The sequence below is a fragment of the Mustela erminea genome, chromosome 6 (genome assembly GCF_009829155.1).
Source record: "Mustela erminea isolate mMusErm1 chromosome 6, mMusErm1.Pri, whole genome shotgun sequence".
Lineage (NCBI taxonomy): Eukaryota > Metazoa > Chordata > Mammalia > Carnivora > Mustelidae > Mustela > Mustela erminea.
In genome coordinates this window covers 27806709-27820606 of record NC_045619.1, presented here as the reverse complement: position 1 = coordinate 27820606, position 13898 = coordinate 27806709, and the positions used below count along the sequence as shown (strand labels likewise).

Sequence of the window (13898 nt, the reverse complement as noted above, 5' to 3'; positions counted from 1 at the left end):
CTTCTAGCAGTTTTGGTAGGGTGGAGGAGGGACAGGACAGACAAGTAAATAAGCAAGGAAGGGGCAGTAAATAAGAGATTCCACTGAGCTTGGCTGAGACGTCTGAAGAGATTCAAACCAGTGTTTGAACATCTAGGTACTGGAAGTTAGGGAAGCAAGTCTGTTCTCTGAATTCAGATGTATTGTCATCCCACGGTCTTTTAAAGGTGTTTACTAAAACAGATTAATCATCCAAATATAAATATTGATTGGGTCTGTGTGTGTTTATAAAAGCGTATCTGGTCTGGGAGATGTAGGACGATCTAGATCATCACGGAAGACAACAAAATCACCCTCCATATTTTCAAGGACTTGCAATACTCTCACCGTTGTTAGAGTTGTGCGCAAAGCAGGTACAGGGCTGGGTTCAGCACCAAAGTCCCCCCCCAGAGCAGCAGAATGCAACTACCAAAGTGTTATTGGTAATTTGTCATCTAGAGCTGAGCTCCTAAGAATTTGCCCTTTTTTGAAATTGTGGGTAAGTTTAATATGGGCTTTCGAATGATAGTCTCATGATTTCAGTTTTTCCCACGGGGAAACTCCAGTGCCAGCCATGTCAGAAGTCACCTCCAAGTGCATGAAATACCAGGGATGACCCTCCCTTTCCTCAGGTCTGATATTTCCCTAGTGAGGACTTTGGCTCAAACCCCTTGCCATCAAGTTGCTAGACCGCCTACAGATTGCAATGTCTCTAGCAAATAGTGATGCAGAGTTTTTTTGCAAAAGGTTTTTCCAGCGGCATACCTACCCTAACCTTTTTAACAGCACTTTTCTTAGAAGCCCAGCATGTGTTATCACGCCTTCACAGATGGAGAAACGAAAACACAAAAAGATTAAACAGCCTATCTAAGATGACCTAGCAAGTCATCCACCAAGCACATGACTCCTTTCAATGTGTGACACACAAATGCTCTGACAAGGCGACTTCACCCTTGGTTCTGTGCAGAAAAGTACAGGGAGTTGTTTACTGGCCCCAAAGACCTTGCGATGCTATGAAGATGGCAAATTCAATCAGACCCTCGTTGTCTAGAGCCAAATTAGGCCTGACAGAGTCTTCATTAGATCTAAAAATCCTGCCTGTTTGGAACTCTGGGTCCCTGGATTTGCTCATGTCACCATAAATTGGCCATTCTAGAATCCGGAAGGGGTCCCAACAAAGTGCTTACAAATGATGGTTATCATGTATGAAATTTTAAAAAACCTGTTTCAATTAGAAAGAAATGAATAATTATAAGAAGACAGTACAGCAGTCTTGACAAGATCTCGTCAAAGAAACAGTCTCTAGAATGGCTTAGAAACAGGCAAAAGATAACCCATTTATTGAAACAAACTGACCAAAAAAGAAAATTATGAAGACATTATCCCAATCCCACCATGGAAACTAATGCAAGCTTCTCTTTTGAAGCTGAATGTCATGTCAGCTAAGTTGCATTTCATATTATTTTATGTCTCAGGTCAGAAAACAGTACGCTCCATATCTGAAAGAATTTGTCTAACCCCAGACAAGCTGTTCTCTTTCTTTCTTTCTTTCTTTTTTTTTTTCCCCACAATGGAATCAAACTCTGTCACTTTTTTTCAGATGTGGTGCCACTGAGACCAGCCCTTCAGATAAGCAGAGTCAATGGCCATTGAGTTAATGTGACTTCAGAGGAGCCAAAAAGCCTGCCTGCCAAGGTGCCTAAGTCTCCCACCATTACAGTCACTCCGATGAATGGACCGTTGCGTTTCCAAAAATGCTCCTGTCACAGATACTAGCCTAGGCCTAGCACAGTGCCCGAGCCATCAGAACCACTCAATGCTTAATGAATGAATAAAAGAATGATTGTTACCCAAGAAGGATAATAAGCTGTGATTATATTGGTTAGAGTCTATGCCAAAAATATAAAAGTATCTGGAACGTATTAACTCGTTTGCTCCCGCTGTGCGTGGTTGTGAAATCTGTCTTCAGATTGGCCATCTGCTAACCAGCTCCAGCTAGTGCTTAATGAAATGGGACATCAGAGAGAAAAGAGGGCAGTCAAGGCAGTGGGCTGTGGGAGCCCAGGGCTGGAAGGATGCTGAGCTTTGGTAGAGAGAGAATAAACCCAGTAGGTAAGCTCAGGGTCTGTCTGTGTACCCAGCATCTCTTTGAAGCCCACACCATTCTCCTGGGGACCTGACTGAAGAGTTTGCCCATCATTAGGATGCACTGACCGACTACTGATTCTCACACAAGTTCAGGAGTTCAAAACCCTGCTCTCCTGCTTCCTAGATGTACAACTTAGGACCAAGTATGTAACCTATGTTGCACTGAAACGAGCATAGTAACTCTCTCCTTGGGCTGTTGGGAGGATGCAGTAAGGTAATACTTATTAAGCCCTTAAAAGGATGGCCTGCCTGGCCTAGAGAGCCCTCCAATCATGGTAGTTATTATGATTTTCAGTAGAATGTCGATAATCTACTATGTGTAGAGTAAGATATGGGGAGTGGGCAATTTGCTTTGTACCATTACAACTCCTACAAACAGATGACATGTGAGCTGGCAGACGGCCTCAGCACCATTACCTCCAGTCAGTATACATCCGTGTGTGTGCAAGGGAAAGAGACGTGCATTCCCATTTATATTCCTTATGAAATGAGCAAAGGCCTGGCCCTCTCCTGCCTCAGTCCCTCAATGGAAGAAGTGGAGAATAGTGGTATTTGTCTCATGTTACTGAGGAAAAGAGTTAGATGAATTCATCCCCAATAGAGTCTGGAACAGTGTTACATAAATAAAAAGTATGTTATTTCATGTGTGTGTGTGCCTTACATTTTTTCTAGAGATGAACACAGCTTTGATAACCAATTTTCAACTAAAAACAAAATCTACTGATACATGGATTTGTGCTGTGCCTGATACTTTCACAGGGTGGAATACAACCACGACTAGTGGGAAAGGTGACAGATGCTGGATGTCAGGCTCTGCGTTCTCTCTGAACGGGTCTGAGCGATAAATCCCTTCCGCAACCATGTCTTCGCGGTGAAGCCGCTGTTTCATGCTGTGACCTATAAAGCTTATGAGAAGCCTTACCCTCGGTCTTGTAGCAGAGGGTGAGGCACAGCCCCTGAGTTAGCCACACTCCCTTCCCTGGCCGCCCTGGGCACCCGTCTAGAAACACCAACTGCGTCCAGCCTCAACAACCTCAGTGGCCCTTGAAGGCAAGAGATTAACATTTTATTTCCAAATCAGTAAAATGGACATGATGGGTTATTTCCTACTTCGGAGAAATGCAGAAGCAGGAAGGTGGCGATAAGTAAAGGAAACAAGTTTGGGTGTTTCTTTTTTTCCCCTGTGAATTTTAGAGTCAGTTTCCTGCGTAAAATATTACTATCTCCTTTCTTATTCTTACGGAAGCTTCCCTCATCTAGTGCATCCAGCTTTGAAAATGCAAAATGATTATTCACAGCATAACTTCTGTAACGGAAATAGACACCTATAGGTATTTAAGATATTGGGGGTGGGTGCTCTACTCTAACCCTTCAACTTCTACAAATACACCACAGATAAGTCGTGTCACTGTCTCAGCAGCTGCGGCCCCAGCTTAGTACGCATATGTCTGTACAGGAGAGATAGGCGATCCTGTGACAGGACTGTCCCCAAGTTAAGGAAATGGCAGTCCCCTTAATGGCGACAGCAGAGAGAGGTCTGCTCATTGATATGCAAATGACAAAAGCAGGCATTCTGCTGTGTTTAGGGAATCCCATGACTGGTGTGACCACAAGCAGGTTATTAAAGTGAAACAAGGCTATTTTGTCCATTATGAAAAGCACAACCCTGTCCCAGTGAGTGGCACATTCAGGGCTATTTAAATTTCAACGGACAACCAACAATAAATCAATATAAATACTCCTTCAAATCTATTTTCTTTCTCGAAAAACAATAGCTGTTCAAAATCATGGGGTTAAGCAAGAATCTGAATCAAGCAGCAATCATAAAAAAAAAAAATCCAGCATCTAACCAACCCGATGTCTGTTAAATCATTCATAAGTAAAGCCCCTCAAAGCACTGGAGTAAAGAGAACTCTCCACGTGCAGCCCTAGAAATTGAGGTCCACCTCTAAATAACAATAATAGCGAGTAGCTTCACGTGCCATGTAATATGTTTACATGTATTCACTATGCGATGGAAAATACTGTAGGCCAGTCTGTATTATTGAAATGGGTGCATTGCACACGTCACATCACTTATTCCCTGCAGTGACCCTGGGAGGTGGATACCGTTATAATCCTCCTTATACAGATAAACTGCTGCTGAAAGAGGTTCTATAACTTGTCAAAGACCAGAAACCCAGTATGGGAAAGATCCGGGTTTCTAATCCTACCTGCATTGGAGTGGGGCTCTTAACACCAGCAGCACATCCTCTCTAAGAGATGCAGGGATGGAACTGGATGACCGCTAGTAAAATACCCTGGGGACTTAGAGTATTTGGCCCAATTTTGACCGGAGATAAAAACCTATAGTTCAGTCTCTGAGAATACTACTAACTTTGATTTAAAAATCATTGGGAATGAACAACTTATCCATAATAAATTCTACCATTTATTCAGTTTTATATCCAACAAATAATTGTTGAGTCATTAGTAAGTGTGAGGTGCATGTCAGCATCTGAGGCTAGAGCAGTGAACCAGACAGAAAGAGGCCTGACTTCATTTAATTTACAGTCCTCTGGAGGAGAGAAATGTTTAAAAATCATCTTTCATTACAACTCTGACAAGTATGCAGAAGGAAAAGGCCTCAAATGCAAGGAAAACTGAATAAAAGACCCAAGCCTAAGAAGCCTCTCTGTAGAGGGAACAGTTAAGAGGCGTGGAGATTAGGTAAGAGTAAGCCAGGTGTAAGAAGATCGGTGCCCAGAAAGGTGGGGTGGGGGCAGTAATCAGGATGCTTTAAGTTGTCTGCAAGTCAAATAAAACCCTCTGTAAATTTGCTTAAAACACTAAAAGGTATTTATTAGTATAGCTTCAGGCACAGTTTGATCAAGACTCTGGTTTTCATTTCTCTAAGAGTATCAGTGTCCTACTTAATTTTGTATGTTCATTTCAGTCACTTAGTTTCTATCATGACAATGTCTACCAGTGACAGTTTATTTACTCATAGTCCCAGAAAGAAAGATTTCCCTTCTTTATGCTGATTAGGCAACACCAAATCAATCCTTCTAACTACTGGATGCCTCCATCTGACTTCAGTCTTGGTTATCTGCACTGATGATTTTGGTAAGGAGAAGGGGATTTGTGTAACTTTGGACCTTAGGGGTGGAGTGGGTTCATTCCATCCAAATCATATGGCCACTAAACGTAGGTGGGATAAACAAGGAGGAGGCAACCACAGTTTCAACTCCAGACTGAGAGCTATTCTAATCAAAGATAGAAGCAGGCGTGGAGAACCTTAGGTGATTTGAACAGATGTTGGAGGATCTAAGTCCCACGTGAAAAACAAAATGAAGAGGAGATCGGCATGAGGGAGACAAAGCTGTACAGGTCAGGCAGGCAGTGCCTTGAGTACCATGTTGGATATTCATGACCTGTTCCAAAGGTCAATGGAGAGTGTCTGGTTTTTTGTGATGATCAAACTTACATATTAAAAACATTCTTATACAGAAGAAAGAAATATGTGTATATATCCGATACATCCATATATATACATAGACTATGTCTGAAAAATACAAGACACTGGTATATGTGGTTGTTTATAGAAAGAAGTCCTTGGAAAGCAGAGAGCTGACCAAATACAGAGACTTTTCACAGCATGCATGTTGACCTTGCCTTTTTTTTTTTTCTTTTTAACCTATTCTTACCTTGTTCTTAGATTTAAAAAATACCAAGTTAATTGTTTCCAGTGAAAACTCTGTCCACTGTATGGAGAGAAAACTCAGAGATAGGGAAGAAGGCAGGGACATAAGCCAGGAAGGGCAGTCACTTGGCTTCCCATGGGACGGGAACAGGTCATCTGTGGCTGAACATCTACCTGTCCCCACTGCCGTAGCTAAGCCTTCTGTCTTAAGGCGCACTCCGAGGTTGGACAGAGTAAAACGGCTACAGAGCCAGTGACTTCTGAGCGTGAGATGCAATAGGGGGAGGAGGCTTGAGAAGGAGCTAGAAGCCATGGATATAAGAGGATGATGGGGGCCTGGGGAAAGAGAGCAAGTTTTTATTTGTTCAGAGGCACAAACGTATTTGACTCACCTGAGCTACTGAGACCCCCAGCTGTATAATTATGCAAATGTAACACCTCTGAAAAAACGAGCCTCTGCATCTGAGTGGGACTCCTGGGATTCCAGATTGTGGAATAGGAGCCTGGAAACCTCTCTGGGAGGCAGCCCACACCCAGCTAGAAAATGGGAAGCTGCAGCCTATTCCCACCCTGCCACCTGACTTCACGTCCTCACTGGGTCAAGTTGAACTCAGTAGAATGCAATGCGTCCACCTTGCTGGCACAAGTAAATAATGAAACCATTAGCAAAGGGACGAATGAATGCCAGCAGCAATTTTAATGATAACTGCATACAATTAGCAAAATATTAACAAAATGTGAAATGAGTTTTGAGAGAACACAAACATTCAATCCATGGCAACAGGGAACAGTTTATATCATGCATCTCTCTCACTGTGTTTAATCCCTCCCATGCCACAATTCACGTCCTCCGTCAAGGCCCATTCTTATCCTTTACGCTGGCTGTAATCACACCTTTGAATCTCTCATCATTTTGTCATACTCCCCTAATATCATTTATGGGTACACTATAGCATAGCAGTAACAAGCAAGCCATCTGGAAAATTGAGTTTATACTTTTGGTCTCCCATTTACAGTCTTTACAAGCTGTATGACCCTGAACAGTTTCCTTAACATTCCTGTGAATCCACTCCATCATCTGTAAAATGGGGACAGTCATGTCATGTTCTTTATGATGTGGTTGTGAGGAATGAATGGGTTAATATGGATAGATGTGATGTAATATATATGTGTATATATGTGATATATATATCTGTATATATGTATATATATCATATATGTGATATATATATATGTATATATATGTATTTGTATATATACATACCTGTCAATTTGGAGCACATTATAAGCTCTATGTGGGAATTAGTTATTGGTAGTATTACAACTATACGTATTAGTTATTAGTATATTTGTCATATCTTTTATTTAGATTATATGCACTTCAAATTATCTAATAGACTTAGGTTCTTTTTGTAACGTAATTGGTCATCTAATATACCATGTGAGAAACTACCCCAAAACTTACCAATTTAAAACAACAAACACTTTTTATCTCGCGGGTCTTTTTTTCAAAGATTTTATTTATTCATTTATTTGACAGAGAAAGCACACTCATGAGAAAGAGAGAAAGAGGAGAGTGAGCACACAAGCAGGAGGAGCAGCAGGCAGAGGGAGAGGGAGAAGCTGACTCCTTGCCGAGCAGAGAGCCCAATGTGGGGCTTGATCCCAGGACCCTGGGATCATGACCAGATCCGAAGGCGGAAGCTTTACTGACTGAGCCACGCAGGAGCCCCTATCTCACAGTTTCTGTGAGTGAGGAATCTGGGGATGGCTCAGAGTCTCCCAGGAGTATACGACTGAGGCTTCCCCCAGGGCAGTAGTCATCTATCTGAAGGTTCCACGAGGGAAGGAGCCACTCCCAAGCTCACTCACGTGACTATGGGCAGCCACAGGTCTCTGCTGGATGGTGTCTGGAGACATCAGAGTCTCTCCGTAGGGAGCTCAAAACATGGCAGCTGGCTTCCCGCACAGCAGGGGCTCTGAAAGAGGGAGAGAACAAAACAGAATCTCGGGTTTAAACAACTTAATCTCAGAAGTGGTGACCCATCACTTCTGCTATTTTCTGCCTTTAGAAGTGTGTCAGTATGTCCAGTCTACACTCTAGAGGAAGGGATCCCACGAGGACATGAATAGGATGAGCTCATGGTCACAGGGCCCCATCTTAGAGGCTGTCTCCCACACACAGTAAGAAAGAGGAAAATGAGTGTTTGTGGAATGTGCCAACCTTACTGGATAACCCTTGTGGTTCTGAAAAACCATCATCTAACAGACTGAGCAGGAGAGCGGCACAGGTAAATTACGTCTATGGGAAACACTCGATGCTTGGCTTATCCATTTAATAAACACTGGTCGATCCCCACTTTTATTGCAGACACTGTGTGAAAAATGAAGGATACTAAGATTTAAAAAAAAAACAAACAAAAAAAAAACTTTAAACTGGATAGGATCTGGCCCAACTTTCTCACTGAACAAATAAGGAATTTGAGGTCTAGAGCAGACAGACTAGTTGTCCCAAGTCCCACAGTAACACAAGCACTGCCAGCACTCAGATCCTCAATCCCTTTCTCTTCTGATGGAAATAAGGGAGTTCCCTGCTGCGGCCTCCTGGGCAACCAATCCTCCCACTTCTGTGACTAGGAAGAAAGACCACAAAAAAGAACTGAAATCTATGGGACATGCGTTATCTTTAAATGCATATAGGTTTTTTTTTTTTTAAGATTTTATTTATGTATTTGTCAAAGAGAGAGAGTGAGAGAGCACGAACACACAAACACAGAGAGCAGAGGGCAGAGGGAGAAGCAGGTTCTTCGTTGAGCAAGGAGCCTGAAGTGGGACTCGACCCCAGGACCCTGGGATCGTGACTTGAACTGAAGGCAGATGCTAAACTGACTGAGTCACTCAGACATCCCTAAATGCATGTAGTTTTATTAAAACCAGCCCCTCATATTAGGACATTCTTTACATAAAGACAAACTATAATCCGTGAAGTTCCTACATGCCTAACAGATTTGTATGGGCTCCATTCTTCCCGTCCCCTGTTGTTCCTTGTGCAGACATTGCATTTAAGCTTCCACACACCACCTGACAAAGACAAAGACAAAGACTTAGACATCACCCGAGCTGCACAGAGAGAGAGCTAAGTACCCCTCTGCTGGGGATGGGACACTACTTGCCCCCGGACCATCCAAGCTATAGTTCTCGCCTTTTGCCTCCTGACAAAGGCTGATGTTTATTTGTCTCTTTGTTTGGCTTGCCTTCAACCAGAAAGCACTGCTTCCATGTGTCAGACTCAACACTTTCCCCTCTGGAAAAATAAAATAACCTCTGCCCTAGTCATGCCTGGGAATGGAATGCACTTTGAGAGGCAAATACAAGAATTTCATGTGATATAAATAGACTCCATCAATTCAAGGAGCGGGTGTGGAAACTGAAACATTGACAGGTAATTATCAAAGTACCTTAGAAAAGCAAGTTTCTGTGGACAATAGCCGCAATTTATTATTATTATTGTTGCTAGCCTCCCTGATGTTCTCCATTTATGATTCGCGTAATCTTGTCTCTTTTGATGAATGTACCTTTTGTTTTTCATTAGGGTGTCAATGCATTAGACAAAAGGCCTGCTGAGTACGACAAAACTCATGGTCACCTGACAGAGAAAACAGGACTTTATACCTGTGAGCCAAAACACAATCGTCCCTGCAGGCTGAGAATGCATAGGTACAAAACCACGTGTCCGCGCGTCGACAGACCGGAGCGCGCACACAAGAACGTTGCCCTTGACAGTCCTGGAGACGATGTTAAGAATTTTTTAGCCAGGTTCAAGTGCTCTATGGCAGATTTGCCAGCTCCAGACCACGCATAACTGAAACCAGCCCCTCTATGCCTCCGACACCTTTATATCTTATTTCGTTGTGATCTCGCTGAATCCCTAGACCAATCAGAAAGGAATAAGAATCCCTCTCCTTCAAAAATCCTGAGGCCCCTTCCCTTAATTAGAGATCCTGAGCTATATGTGGTTGGCCGTGAAGCATTATTTACTCTGAGGCTGCTCCAAGGCTTCAAAGCACTACTTTTCAAACCCTTCCAGCTCCTAAGGAGTGGGAGAGTGGAGGAAGTAGTTCAGTGGTCAGTCGGTAAGAGTTTGAGATACCAGCAAACCCGACCCGGTGCTGGGTGTTTAGGCTAGAATTTCAATAGGTTCTTAACTAGTCAGTCCACTGGGGTATGTGGACTTTTTTATCAGTCTAGTATTCTGGGCCAGTGACACAATCTTGGACAGTTGTCAAGAGCTAATAACCTTTTGCAATAATATCCTCAACGGGGAAGGGGAAATGGGGTTTTCCAGGGCTGAAGTCTGAATGATTGTAAAAATAAATAAATAAATAAATTTAAATAGCAATTCAAAAAACACTTAGAATTAGAACAAAAGAGAAAGCAAACCAAACTTCCCCCACTCCCAACAGAAAAAATGTTAAGCCTACGTGTGCCACAAAGGAAAAAAAAAAGTTTTTCAAAGAAAAGCTCAGAATTTTCAATATATGCAGAACATTAATTTTAAGGTAATTAGAAAAAGCTGTTTTCTATTCATCAAAAATCAAAGGTGTGTACATTCTGGATAAAGATTTGGCTACCAATTAATAAATTCATAAATACCCATGGAGTCTGAAACATGCCATCCATATTATGTGGTACTTTGAAACCTACTGGGTCCTAAGAGAAATCATAAAAGTGGGAAATCATTTTTAAAAGAAGGTATTTTCTTTAAAGAGTTTATTTATCTATTTGACAGAGAGAGAGAGAGAGAGAGAGCGCAAGCTGGGGGAACAGAAGAGGGAGAAGCAGGCTCCTTGCCAAGCAGAATCCTGACATGGGACCCAATCCTAGGACCCTGGGATCATGACCTGAGCTGAAGGCAAATGCGTAACCGACTGAGCCACCCAGGCGCCCAAGAACTTATTTTCCCCCCCGTGCAGCCTCCACTCCCATCCCTGTGTACTCACTGGAGAAAAATAATTTGAAACATAGAGTGAAACTAGAAATCGCATCCCCTGCAATATTCCAACATTGTTTCTGTTCTTTTGTTCATTCATTTACTGGCTATGCACTCACAAGGCTTCCCCTTTGGCTACACACTGTAATAGGAAAAAAAAAAAGGAGTGAGTTACACAGTCCCTACTCAGAGGATCTCCCCTCTTAGTGAGAGTGACACACACAGAAATAAACAATAATACTCTAAATACTGCATCAAGGCACAGCATTATTAAAGTCCAAAATGCTGAGTGTCTAAGACTAGGAGCTTAAAACTGTCTCTACAGAGGAGGCGACATTTAAGCTGAGTCTTAAAATACAAGTACGAGTTGGCTAGGTGGCAAGGGGGGAGCTTCACACATATTTCGGAGAGGATGAAGCATTTGCTTTGATGCAAGCAGAGTGTGCATGCGGATGGATGGAAGAGGCGGGAGGAGATGAGGAAAAGTAAGAGCCAGCCTTTAATTGACTCCTATGCCGTGCTGACATATTTGAACCTTATCCCACCTGCAACAGAAAGGTGCTAGAGATTCCTAATGAAAGATTTCCTTTATACTCAAATAATTCAGGTGGTATCACAGAGGATGAAGGAGAAGTTTTGGTTAGAATCAGTTTTTTACATGGCTTCTTAGAAAGTCCAACCAACACCAAGTCTAGTTTCTGCCCAAGCTGAATCCCGTGTGTTCTCACATCTCAAGCTGAATTCCATGTGTTACCACATCTCCCTTTTTTTCTTTGTAATTTTCATCCCACTCACCTTTATTTATCTTCCACTGATTCATTCAGTCAATCATTCCATCATTCAGCAAGTATTTGTCCAGCCCTTACTAGAATGCCAGACACTGTGTAGGGACCAGTGATGAGTCCCTAACAAGGACAGGGTCTGCAATCTGGCCAAACTTAGAGTCTAGTAGTGCTGACAGATTTATTTAAATAGAAGTAATTGAAATGATGTATAAGGAGCAAGATGAAGGGAAGCTATGGGGGTTTCCCTAAGGAAGTGGTGGTCAGCTTATGACCTAAAGGATGAGTAAGACTTAACCAAAGTTCATGCGTTGGAAGGAGGATGGGGGAAAGGCAGAAATTACCGTGCAACTGGGAAATAACCAAAAGCAGGAGGAAGCATGATACCTTGGAGGAAGTGAAAGGTGCCCTGCCTGCCTGGACAGTTGAACAAACTGGAAGGATGGGCTGGAGTTAGAGCCTGCGGGGCTATGCTCACTATGTGTACCTACCCAGTAGGCTAGCCTGTGCTGTAGAAATAGAAACCTAATGTTTAGTGCCTTAACTGACAAAGATTTGTCTCTCTGTCAAGTAAATTCCAATGCAGTTCAGATGACATTCCAGGGCAATTCTCCATGGGGTATTTCAGACACTAGGGATCCTGCTATCTTTTGATGTTACCGTCTCAACATGTGGCTCTCTGGGTCACTACAAGAGGTGAAGAGCATGTATGACAGTGATTCCTAAATACTTTTGCCCAAAAAAGACACGTTCATCCACTGCTGTCCAGAACTAGTCACAAAGATCCAACTAACCACTAGAGAAATCCTGGAAAATGTAGGACACACATGGGCCATTTAGTGACCCCCCCACCCAGTATCTCTGTCAAGGATTAGCAGGCTTAATCCTAAAGATAATGGAGAACCACTATAGCCTTGCAAGCAGGGGACTGCTAGGATCGAGTTTATGTTGTAGAAGTGACTCCAGCAATACTGTGGAGAATGAAACGGATGGACAAAGAAAGATCAGTTAGGAGATTTTTCAGAAGTTCAAGTAACAGAAGATGGTGGGTGAGAAAACAGTGGTGTTGGCCTCCCAGTTTAGTAAAGACCTACATTCAGACATTTTTATAAGAATCCTAACAAGAAATTGGTTTAAACTGGTACTTGTAACAGAGAAGAATTTTCTTAAGAGGAATAAAGGGGTGCCTGGGGGACTCAGTCGATTAAGCTTCCAACTTTTGATTTCAGCTTAGGTCATGATCTCAGGGTTGTGAGATTGAGCCCTGCCTACGGCTCACATGCTGGACATGGAGCCTGCTTAAGATTCTCTCAGTCCCTCTGCCCCTCCCCCCATGTGCGCACGTGCTCTCGCTCTCTCTCTCTCTCTCTCTCCTTCTCTCAAAAAAAAAAAAAAGAAGAAGAAGAAGAAGAAGAAGAAGAAGAAGAAGAAGAAGAAGTAGAACAATATCAGAATATGTAAACTATTGACTTTATTTACCTAGTAGTTTAACAGATTACAAATAGCTGAATTCTCTTCCCATAGGTTGGGGAGCAGGAGATGCAGGAGAGCAAAGGTTCTTTTGCTTTAGTTCTGTGGAATGGTAAAACATGGTGAGGAAATTGTGATAATATCCGACAGAGTATCCTGAACCTGAGACTAATGCTGAGACCATGGAAGTATGCAGAGCAGGGATTCAGATGGGGAGCTGAATAATAAGTCAGAAAAAGGATATAGGACTTTCCAGAACCAGGAAGGTAGGTCAGAAGTCAGAGTATGGAGCCAGCGAGCAGAAGGTTGGACCAAGGAGCACAGAGAACAATGAGTGCCACCAAAAAGCGGATTGTCCAAATCGTTCTTACATGCTTTCAGTAACCTGGAGATTGGAACTACAACCGCAATCACTGAGCCAGAGGGAGGGCAGGCAAGAAATGTTCCTCTAAGTAATTCCCCCATCAATCATCTTCTTATCAAGTCCGGAACTCATTTTTTTAAAATTTCAGCTTTATTGACATATAACTGATAGGATTTTCACATAGCTCCCAGTCTTCCCCAGCTCAATAAAATCATCTACTGTCCCCTCAAGTGCTTCGGTCATAAACCCTTCTCACATCTTCTCTTTCGTGTATGCTACTTCTCCATGTTTGATCCGTCAGCATGTCCCTTGACTCTACAATGATATATGGTCTGATTGCAACCATTTCCTGTCACCTCCACCATTGTCCAAGCTACACCATCTCTTAATTTTGACTGTAGCAATAACTTCTTAACAGGCTCCTATCCTCTGCTCGTTCCTCTT

The 13898-nt window shown here is 42.6% G+C and overlaps 1 long non-coding RNA gene across 1 annotated transcript; it reads right to left on the bottom strand.

Moving 5' to 3' along the window:
- Positions 1–7537: 7537 nt before the first annotated feature.
- On the bottom strand, positions 7538–12858 carry LOC116593025. Its single transcript, XR_004286711.1, has 3 exons — positions 11634–12858; positions 10849–10980; positions 7538–7827 (listed from the first exon to the last, which is right to left on the bottom strand). It is a non-coding gene; the product is annotated as an uncharacterized LOC116593025 (long non-coding RNA).
- Between the last annotated feature and the right edge of the window lie 1040 nt (positions 12859–13898).